General features: G+C 27.2%; 1 long non-coding RNA gene across 1 annotated transcript; it reads left to right on the top strand.

Moving 5' to 3' along the window:
• Positions 1-10,586: 10,586 nt before the first annotated feature.
• Positions 10,587-11,964, top strand: LOC128289218 (uncharacterized). The gene is made up of 2 exons (XR_008278897.1): positions 10,587-10,814; positions 11,763-11,964. It is a non-coding gene; the product is annotated as an uncharacterized LOC128289218 (long non-coding RNA).
• The last annotated feature ends 61 nt before the right edge of the window (positions 11,965-12,025 follow it).

Here is a 12,025-nt window from a genome sequence, read left to right as displayed (position 1 = left end):
GACCACATCTTTGAATACTATACACAAAACAGTAACACATGTCTACAATTGTAACATCTTTTGATTGGGTAACAAAAATCAACATCATCGGGACCACTCGCATCGATCAAAAATTGATAAAACAAACCAATAGTTTTGGCACTGAAATTGCAACAATAAATCACAATTAACTATCTACAATTTTACAACAGTTTTATCAACAACATCGGGACCACTATCGCATAAAAAATCCACAAAACAAACCGTACATTGTCATATTAAAATTGCAATAGTAAATCACAAATAACCAACAAATCAAACCAAAAATGGAATTTATTTTCCTAATAAACCAAATAAGAAAGCACCTACCTTTATATTTTGGGTTGCAGAAACTCTCATGATTGTTGAAGCTTTTTCGTTCCTAATAGTTTTAGGGATTCAAAGATTTGATTCGTAAAAATTTTAGGGATTTCAAGAAGATTTCGGAATGCTAACGATTTAGGTATTTCAAGATTTAGGGATTTGAAGATTGTTAAGGATTCAATGAAGATTTCGGAGGTTAAGGATTTAGGGAATTTCACGATTTGGGGATTTTAAAAATTGGGAAGATAGTTTTGAATTTGGGGGTTTAAAGATTTAGGGTTTTTTTGTTTTATGATTATTAAATTTGTTTAATTTTTTACCACGTCATCGATCAATGTAAACGCATACGTAGACCAACTTTTGATCGGTTGTTGACTAACGAATTAACACGATACTGCTTCAATTGGGTTGATGTCTGAAAAATCCATTACGTTAGGGCCGATTTCAAAAAAAAAATAGTTAGGGCATATATACAAAGCCCCCAAAGGTTAAGGGCTTTTTTTCAATTTTGCCATTATTCTTTTGTGTGATAGTTCTGCTTTGTATAGCGGAGGTAGGCTTGAGGATACGGGTGTATTGGGAGAGTCTGTTGATTCGGTAACTCTTGCCCTCCTCAATTAATTATTTTCTATCATTTTGATTGGTCCTTGTCATTTAAAAAATAGTTTTTTAATAAAATACAAGCTGATTAAAAATATATTGTAATTTAGAAAATTAAGAAAAGCTAGGATCCTTTCATTTTTGTGTGTTTTGTAAAATTTTAGTGAAGATTAATGAAATTTAAAATTTAAAATCAATTTTAAAAAATCATTATTAATTTACTTGAATTAATAATTAACCTGATGTATCACTTTTTTTTTGAAAAAATTCATTAAAAAATCAAAATTGGTCCATCACTAAAAATCAATCCAAATTTTTAAATAGTTTGTACAAACAATCTAAATTATCCAAATTAAGAAATGATGAAATCATCTGATTTAAATGACAGGTAGGTCCAAATTAAAAGAAAAAAAGGGGTTAATTAAGACATCCCATTCTTAAATTAAATATGAATTGCCTATTGCCCTTGACATCTATCAACAAAGTTCATTGGATCTAAGGTGAGGAAAGTCGACTACAAAAGGGAAAAACAAAAGTGGAAGATCTCAAAAATCTTTCTAATTTGGTGTCCAAAACTTTTATTTTATCAACTTCTTCTTCTAAAATTTTTAAATAATCAATGGATAAATATTATAAATTCTGGTGTTAAAATGATAATGTGTATTGTAAAAAACATGAAAAAGATAACGCCTGACAAAAGAATGATAATGTTTTTCTTTTCTTCTTTCTTTTCTCTACCATAATATTCTTTCTTTCTTACATTATGGTCCCTCCATCTGCTTTCTCTACCCACAAAATAATAGTGCAGCGGCTTCAATGGCTCTCTAGTGCTTTACAGTAATTGAAAACAACAATGCACTGCGGTTGTTTGCCCACTTCATTACTGATTTATTTCGTGTGTAAGTAAGTTTTTTTTTTTAAACTAAAATAATAATTTATATATAAATCAAAAGGAATTGTAGTATTGTCGTTGTAGTGGATTTAATTTTTAGACAAGATGTTGATATGTTTACTGAATTTTATAAACGTTTTGATGTTTATGTACTTGTTGTCCTTATTTATTGTTGCTCTTGTTAAATGTAGTATTCCAATCATTCAAGTAACAATTTTGTAAAACAACAACCAGACACCAACACATCTTGTTGTGATCCTATGAAAAAAGGAAGCTCAATTTATTCATCACTTAATCTCAACTATGCATCATCAAAATTCTAAATAAGAAAACATGGCATTTATTACTTACAGGATAGGAGCCTTTCATCATCACTAGGACGAATCGCACTCGATTTAAGGAAACTTTGACCATTAAGAAGGAGAAAACAACTAGGCTCTTGTAGATGTATTTCAAAATGTGTTTATGTTTTGAAATTCTTCAAACAACACATAAAAGAATTCTAAAAGTTAAATGTTACAATTACATATTTTGCTTTAACCTGTTTTAGTCTGTGCTTTATAAATTACTTCGGCACAAAATAAGAAACGATCTCTCTAGCGCATAAATGATTAGGAGTTCATATTCTCATCATCTTTGGTAAAATCAAACTTGCCACGTAGACATTTATAAACTGCTCTACCGTAGTTCTTAGCGAATAACCCCAATTTAGGTTTAATAGTACATCCTAATAGGGGGCGATTGTATTTGTTCAATTTATCTCTTTTAACCTGTATGCCATGAGGTGGGTCTTGGAAAGTTTTAACATAAGTAGTAGAGATTCGCAGATCATCTAGATGTAGAGCGTACGAAGCTTTGAACTTACCCAAAGATTTAAAAATATTAGAAAGCTAAAAAATGAAACTATATTTGAATTATGAGACTTTTATTTCCGAAGAATCATTATTTTTTAGGTCAAGTTGATTCATAAGGTGTAGAGCATGTTGTTGTTTGTTGTGCTATTAAAGTAACAATTACAAAAGAAATAAAAGATATCCTTTGCGAACTTTTCAAAGAAATATGAAAGATGGTAGAAGGAGAAATTAAAGTAAAAAGAATATTATTTATCAGTTTATTAGTTTGAATGTTGAAATCCTAAATCTTAAATCTTCAAATAAAGATAATTAAATCGAAATAAATCTAGAGAGAACTCAAATATAATTATTCGAATATTTTTAATTTTTAAATCTAAGTTTGGAATTGAAATGATGAATTATTTTGCTCATTAATTGTAATTCAGATCTCAAACCAATGTCCCTTTCATCCATCACTTTTTTTTTAATTAAATATAATGTCAAAAGAAGAAAAGAAACAACTCGAAAACAATCACCACTTTTTGGGGGGTTAAATTATTGATGCCATAAAATGATATCCATTGCTTGATAATTGGGCAACTATTGTTCATCAAACCATTATTATTTTTCACCAATTTGGAACCCCCCTTGAAAGCAACTATTGAAAGAATAGATTGATGCATATGAGTCCAAGTTTAAAGAGTTGGTTTTGGTTTTTTTTTTTTTTTAGTTTGGATGGTTTTAGATTAATTTTTTTTTATCTTTTAAAACATTTAAGTTTAAATTACCTTGTATTAATATATTTATCTTTTAAAAATTTGAAATTTATTTTATCATATCTAAAAATGAATCTTGAGAATTATTGAAACCTTCTTTTATATCAATTATTGAAGAGGGGGATGGGGATGGGGATAAGAAAAGAAATAAGCCGAACCCTTAAGACCCCCCATTCCATTCCCTACAAGTTTTACATACAACAAATCAAGAGATAATAAGAAGTGCAATTTTGCCACCTGTTGCCTCTCATCCAATGGATTATTCGCGAGTATGGAGATTTAAAATAATCTATATTTTAAATTTTTGAAAAATAATTAGATCAAATTTGGGTGGGTTATTTATGTAGCCAAAGTTTCTTTTTTCATGGGGGTATTGTCACATTGCAAGTGGGCAAACATAAAAAAGAGCATGATAAAAAGTAGAAGATTGGTTAGCTACCATTTCTCATTTCATCAATCAGTCGATAAGAAAGAAAAAGGGGCCCCTGCCCATGCTCGACATCAAACCAAACTACTAGTTAATATATAAATAAACATAAAATGAAGTTACATCATTTTGACTGCTAAATATCAAAAGACCTTTGGAAACTTTTCTGGTTAATAGGACGTGTATACCAAAGGAAGCTTGGAAGTTGGTTTGGTAAGCCAAATTACCTTTTAGGTTAATCATTTTCCTTCTGGAAAATTGCAGAAATTCAGAAGAAGACTGGATAAGGATCTGTAGAGACCGAGTGCAGCTTCACCATCTGTACTTGCAGTGAATTCAATCAAGGATCGGATAAGCATTGCTGTGGAATGGAGGTGATGGTACTTTTATGGAGTAGTAAGGGAATGGAATGGGTGCTGAGAAGAAAACATACTAAGCTGCCACACTCACTTGAAGGAAACCCAGCAAGTTGCATACCTATTAACACCTACCATATATTCCTTGGTTGGAAAACATGATTTATGATTCTCTCTAGTTAAAACATTGGAGCCATGTTATTAACCACAGATTCAATCAAAGCGATCATGTTGTTCGGAAGCAAAAGACAAATTTATGGGAAGAGTTATTGAAAGCAAACATATTTTTCTCAACTAAGAAGCACGATTCATCCTAAAATCAAAGCTATTCACTCCTCCTTTTTCTTTTAATTTTGTTTTATGTATTGTAATAATATATAAAAGTAACGAAAATATCTTTTATTTTTATTATATCACTAAATTCACATTTAAAAATATTTATAATATTTAATTTAAAATTACTAGTTAAAATTATAATAAAATTATGATAATTATATATTTAATAGACATTGTATTAATTACATATTTAAAAATAATCCCAACTTAAATTACATTTATTAGTTAAAAAGTTGTATTAATATTAAAATAGAGTTATTATTTAAATAGAATTGACATGAGAATAAATTTAACCTTCGACGCTTACATTTACATTAATTTAGCTTTTATTCTTCTTTTTAACGAAATTTGATCATTAATAGTTCAAAAAGAATCAAATTGTTTTTTTTATAGCAATGTTGACTAAAATATTAATTTTCTAGCAATGTTGGCGTGGAAACCGGTGTAAAAATTCTTGTGCACTTCATGCTAACATGACACTATTTGCCTTATATGCCATGTCAATAAATGATTTAAAAATTATAAAAATATTCAACAAATAAAAATTGCAAAATAAAAATCATAAAAATTCAAAAAAGAAGAAGAAGAAGAAGAAGAAAAAGAAGAAGAGGAAGCAAGAAGTAGAGGTAGATTGCCATGCAGGTCGCTATATTTTAAAATTTAATATTTTAGTTAACATTTCATTAAAAAAACATGAATTCAACTCTTTTTGAAATGTTGATGGTCAAATTTTACCCTTTTTAAAATACTGGGACTCAAATTTAACTCATAAAAAGAGAACAATGGCCAGATTGACAAAAGATGTAAATGTTAAGAGCTAAATTTGACATTATGCCAATAGAATTCTAAGCATCTTAATTATCACTTAATTAATATTAGATTTAATTATGTTAATTAATTATTATTTTGAATAATATTTCTTTGCAAATTACATAACTATATTGTATGTTAAATATGTTAAAAATACTTTAATTATTATTTGAAAATTTTCTATTACGATATTTGAATTGGTAAATTAATATATTTTAATCATATTCAATAATTTAAATAAAAATATTATTTTACGCTAATTATCAGAAAATATTAAACCCAGTAAAATCACATCCCTTAACACAAAAAGTCTTGAGAAAAGGAAAAAATAAAATTTATATAAAATAATAATTATTAATCCTAAAAACAAACTTTTGATTATTTATAATATAAATAAATTATATGAAATTCTAAAAGCACAAATTATGACACTTTCCAAATTTTATATCAAATAAAAATTATTTAAAATAAATAAAACAAGGAAAAAATTAAAATCTAAAATCTCTAAAAAACTATAATATTCCATATTATTTTAATAATATAAAAATTATATTAAATTAAAAAATAAAAAATCTAAAAGAATTAAAATATATTATATTTGGAATTATTTTAATATTTTAAAATTTTCCATATGAGTTTTTATAATATAAAAATCATAGAAAACTTTAAAATTATTTACACTATAGAGAATAAAAATCTACTATAAAAGTAGAAAACTATCAAAAATATTATTTTAATTTTTAATATTATGAAATTTTAATTGTTTATAATTTATAATTGTTCTATTCTTTCACTTAATAATGAGTTGATAATGTTGAATGGTATTAGTGCCACTTGTCTCTTTGCCATTAGAAATCATTGTGCCACCTCATCATTCACTAGTGTGGAGGAAAATGAGAAAAAAAAGTATATTGCAGGAATAATTTTGTATATACAGCTTTTAAAATAAAATTGATAAGGGCTATTTTTAAAGCAAATAACAATAATTGGTATTCATTTAATATTAAATTTTGTGTTTGTAAAATTTTGAGATTTCCGTGAGAGTTTTATTTGTGCAAATAGGGGTTGCGTCAAGGTTGACAAGTGTCTCTACCGCTAAAATATAAATTTTATTTTTGACTTTTTAAGTTACATGAAATTTTAATTTAGTAAATGATAAAATTATACATTAGTCTCTAAATTGATAAAATTTTATTTTATTTTTAAAAAAATTATAAAAATATAAACTACTAAAATTATAAAATTATATTTTAACTCTCATAAAAACATATAATTTAATTCTAACCCTCCAACAAAATTTTCTAACTTAGCTTATGTGTGTAAACCATACATGGATACATTAGATAGTTGAATTATTTACTCAATTTAGTGTTTATAATAATTAATACTGATGATAATATCAATATAATGATATTTTAAGACAACTTCCAATCCAAATAAAAAATAAAAAATTTGAATACGAAATCCATTTGACACCCAATCCATCATATGGATTAGGTAAAGCCAATATCACATGTTGCTTGGGTTTCAAAATGATGTCCATCCTTTCTCTGTGTAATGGTTGCATTACATACATGCTATTTGTGGCTCTTAAAATTGCATTAGTTTTGACATTTTTCTTTAATTAGTGCATTTAAAATCTAAATAGGATTGAATGCGAGTCCTTTTCCTTTGTAAGATAAAATATTCAAGACTTTGTTTACCCTAAATTGGTAAAAGGAGATGTTGGTTTAATTAATTTATGGGGAAGGAACGTTAAATACTACAATGGTACGACAAAGGTAAAGATGAAATTAAAGTGAAGAGAGAAAACAAAAAAAAAGTACTGTGTCGGTTTGAATAATGGTGAAATGAATCAGGTAAGGATGGAATTGACAGATTGTAATAATTCATGGTACCTACCTGCAGATTTTAATGGTCATTTACTGATTTTGAATCCTGTGTTTCTTGCTTAATGGATCCACTATTTTCTATTATCTTTGCCTGCAAAATCTCTTACAATGAGAATGGAGTGTTACAACAGTAAATAATATCAAATATAAAATTAGAATTGTAAAATAAAATCTGTTATGTCAAATTATTAAAAATAAATCAATAACAAAATTAGATGCTAAATGCACCTTAATTCATCAATTTCTTTAAATCTACAAATTTTGAGGTTTTAATCTTCCAAATTTGCACACAAGTAATCTTGAGAAGGTGACTCTCCTTTCTAAAGATAAGATATTAGAAAAGTTATCTTGTGTATAATTTAAGGACCATAACCTCGATATATAATTTTGACACATTAGCCCTAATTTCTAATCAACCTATTATCAATTAGAAATTAGTTACTAGAGTATCTATACATTTGACTCATATTTTATTTAATAATTAAACTCTAATAAACCTTAACTAAATTAAATCACTTTTAATTTGGGCTAACCTATTATAATAGTAAATAATAACATATAATTACCCTTATATATATATGTGATGTCCACATTTTCTAACATGAAGATCTATAAAACAAGTAAAAGTGCGGAGATGTGTATGCCCATTTCTAAAGCCAACATCTCCAATTTTATAAGATTTAATATAAGAAATAATTCCATAATTTTAGTGAAATTTTGGTGAAATTTGTAATACTCCTCTCATGAAAACTTTTGGTGCTGATTTTTCATTTAGTGATCGGTTAGCATACACCGTGCTCGATAGAATCTTTATAGTCTATCCACATCAATCACCACCACTTCAAGTGGATCCCACTCACTTATCGTCCTATCTAATCCGAGGAATTCTTGTTCACATCATAATGTCACCCTATCTAAATTTATTAGGACATGCCATTTACTTGTTAGTATCACAATCACAGAATAGCATGTGATGCCTTGAAACAAGTGAGGACCATCATATGTAAATTGGAACTCGATGAGAAAAGGCAAGTAATCCAATCACGTTATCTTCTCGCCTTATTAACCCATCCACCCTCCTTTCACTTTATCTCCGATCATCGTACAATTCTCTACTAACTTGATTGAACAATCTTGAGACACCACAACCTCTTGTGTATCTCTAAACACAAGCTTATACACTAACTTTGGTTACTTGCTCATCTAACTTTCGTAAAAGGGTAAATTAATTCATTGCAAAAAAAAATGATTTGCAAGCTTAACTCATTATTGAATCAAGAATATAAACTGAATTAAGAATAAAAAATAAAAATTCATTTTAAAAAAGCAGATAGATATGATTTTTATCATATAAACCTATTAACTATCAAGATAAGAGAGACTCATATGCTTATAGATCACCATTACAAGTAAATAAGAAGGAAGAGAGTTCTTATCATTACAACATGGATAAACGAAACTTTTTTAATACATTGAGAAATATCCCTATCCATAATTATCTAAGAGAAGTCGATATCCTAGATGCTATGGGGAAATTTTTGCACATAAAGTTTTTTAATTGGTGAGTTATTTATTTTTTTCTTAGAATTAAGGTTGATATTAAGTCCTAAATTCCATAATTAATCATCTAACTTTTGTAAGTTTTCATTTGGGTCATTAAAACAAAGAATTTTCAAATAAAGCATCATTATTAAAATTTTCTTACTTTAGTTTCTTGCCATTAATTTGGCTAATAGCAATGTTACTCCTCACTTATTTTAGTCACCCAACTTTAGTAATATTTTATTTTAATCACTCATTTCTTTTTTTTTTAGAGTTAATTTTATCTTTTCTAAAAGAAAGGAAAAAAATTGGTTTTACAAGGAATTAAGTTTTTCAATTCAAAGATGAAACTCAAATTTTCCATGTAACTCAATTCCTATAGAAACCAGGTAATTCCCATAAAAACCTAGTTTTTCTTGTTACTTGAAACAACTAAAATTTATTTAAAGAAAAGAAATAAAAATGAAAAAATGATTTTTTTTGTAAAAACCCTCATTCCCTTTTATTAGAAAATTAAAATGAATTCTAAAAAAGAAAAAAACCTAAAAGATAACATGATTATTCCTTGTAAAAATCTAAGTTTATCCTTGTAAAAAGCCAACATTTGCTATAAAATCCAATATTTTCCTATAAAAACTTAGGTTTTCCTTTTACTATGAGATATAAAGAAAATAAAAAGAGTTAAATTAGTGACCAAAATAAAAGTTTACTAAAATTAAATGATTAAAATGAATGTATAACAATATTGTGGTTACCCAAATTAACAACAAAAGACTAAAACAAAAAAAACTATATTACAGTGAGTGATTAAATAAAAAGAAAACTATCTAACAACAGTACTGTCGAAACCATTTTTTTAGAAACGAGAATCGACTTCGGTTTTGAAAGTGGAAATTAAAACGGGAGTCGCCACCGATCTTTATTGGGTGTGATCGGATCACCCTTGTTTTAATAAAACATTCTAGTTTACTAAAACAACATTTTGGTCAACGAAATTTGAGAAAACGGGTTCGGGAGTCGGTTACGCACGAGGAAGGATTAGCATCCTCGTAACGCCCAAAATTGGTACCTAATTGATTAATTAGTGTCTCAAAGTCGAAAATTGAAAATCGGGAATGGATTTGAAATTCGATCCTTTTTATTTACATTAATTTGAAAAGTTCGAATTAAATCAAAGTGATTGCTAAAGATTTCCTCGTCTCGAGATATCGAAATATCACATCCCGTAAGTTAGGACACGATACCATGAACTCCAAGCTCAAGTTGTCTTTAACTTTAATTGGAAATCCATGTGTTTTAAAACTCGAAAAGGATATTTGCTATTTAGAAACAATGAGGAAATCGAAACCCCGTAAGTTAGGGCACAATTCCTCGATGTTTCAAAATGCAAAACATTGCCTTTATTTGGGAAATTTCATTTTTGAATAGTAATTGATACTGATATTTAAACGACGTGTATTTGTTAGATTAAAATAAAATGACTTATTGGATGAATGTATTGGGCTTAATGTATGATACGACTTAGGCTAGATAAAACAAAGATATATTCTTAATTTAATTCGAAATTTATCTTTAACGTAGAAAAATGTATTCTCGGTTCTCGTTGGGAAAAATGGATTAGTAAATATTTATTAAAAATATTTACGAAGTCAATTGAGTGGTTAATTAGAGTTTAATTAAGTAAATTTAGTTTAATTAAGAGTAATTAGGAAAAATGACTAAATTGAATAAAGGATGAAAGTTGAATTGTAGATTAAAAGAAAATGAAGAGGACCAAAATGGCAATTATGCCATTTGTCCTAAGTGAGGCGGCATAAACATAAAAATCTGAGATTTTTTTATGTGTTAAAATATATATATTAAATTATTATTATATTATATTATATAAATAAGTAAAGAAACATAAGAAACAGAATGAAAGCAAACGAAACAGAGAAGAAACAGGGGAGAAAGAAAGAAAGAAAAAGAAAAAGGAAAATTTGGGTTTCAAGGCTCAAAGTTTAATTTGGTAAGTCAATTAAGTCATTTCTTCTTAAATTTTGATGTTTTAGAAGCTTTGGAACAAGACTTTGATGAAATTAAGTTGATATTTTGAGAGTTTATAGATTTTCAAGTATAGTTCATGTTGAATAAAATAGTGAATTAAGGGTTTAATTGAGTAAATTTCAAGCTAGAATTGATAATAGGATCAAATTGTAAAGTAAGTTATAAGTTTTATGTTGTAAGGACTAAATTGATGAAATTTTGAAATTAGGAAAGTATGCTGGAAATTTAATATTTAAATGAGAGTATGGATGAAATTTGAATAGAAATAAAGTATGAATTAAGATAGAAAAGTAAGTGAATTTAGTTAGAATTAAATTGAAATTAAAGTAAATCAACATTTTGTACTAAGACTATTTTGGACAGCAGCAGTAGTCTAAGTTTGAAAAATCACCAAAATTGTAGAAATTGAATTAGAGGATGAATAAAATATGAAATTAAATATTATTGAGTCTAGTTTCTTATAGAAGAAACGATATAAGCAATTGAATTGTAAATTATGAGATATAATGAATTTTGTGAGATAAGGTCAGAATGAATTCGGGTTCCCCTATTCTGACTTTTGAAAATCACCAAAAATTGAATAAAAATAATTAGAGGCTTAAAGTTATATGTTTAGAATCCCTAATGAGTCTATTTTCATTAGAAATCAATGAGAATGTTATCCGAGTTCTGTACTGTGAGATAATTAATTTTTAGTGAAGAAGGGACGAAACTGTCAGACGGCAGAATAGGGGTGAATTTAAAGAATAAACTGTACTTAATGGCTAAACCAAAAATTCTGAAAATTTTATTGTAAGAAGATTTGTCAGTCTAGTTTCAGGACAAATTAGCGGATCTTAATTTAGAATTCTATAACTCAAGATATGAATTAGTAATGTATTAATGATTATGAATTGTATTAATTTCGTAGTCAATGTGGTACCAGAAATCTCGGCTAAGAAAGGACAAGACAAAGTCAACGGGAGTTAGCTCGAAAATTACGGTTTGTATTTCTATAATCCGAACCTAATACTTAATTGTTGAATTTATTTCTTAATATGTATATTAAGTGTTTTGAAGTAAGAATTATTGTGTTTTGCAAATGAAATGGATTGATATAGTATGTGATGAAATTATTGAATTTATATTGATTGAATTGGCGTATATATATAGATATATATATTGAATATTGAT

The sequence above is a fragment of the Gossypium arboreum genome, unplaced genomic scaffold (genome assembly GCF_025698485.1).
Source record: "Gossypium arboreum isolate Shixiya-1 unplaced genomic scaffold, ASM2569848v2 Contig00693, whole genome shotgun sequence".
NCBI lineage: Eukaryota > Viridiplantae > Streptophyta > Magnoliopsida > Malvales > Malvaceae > Gossypium > Gossypium arboreum.
The sequence above is the reverse complement of the archived record's forward strand: the minus strand, read 5'-3'. Positions and strand labels throughout refer to the sequence as shown.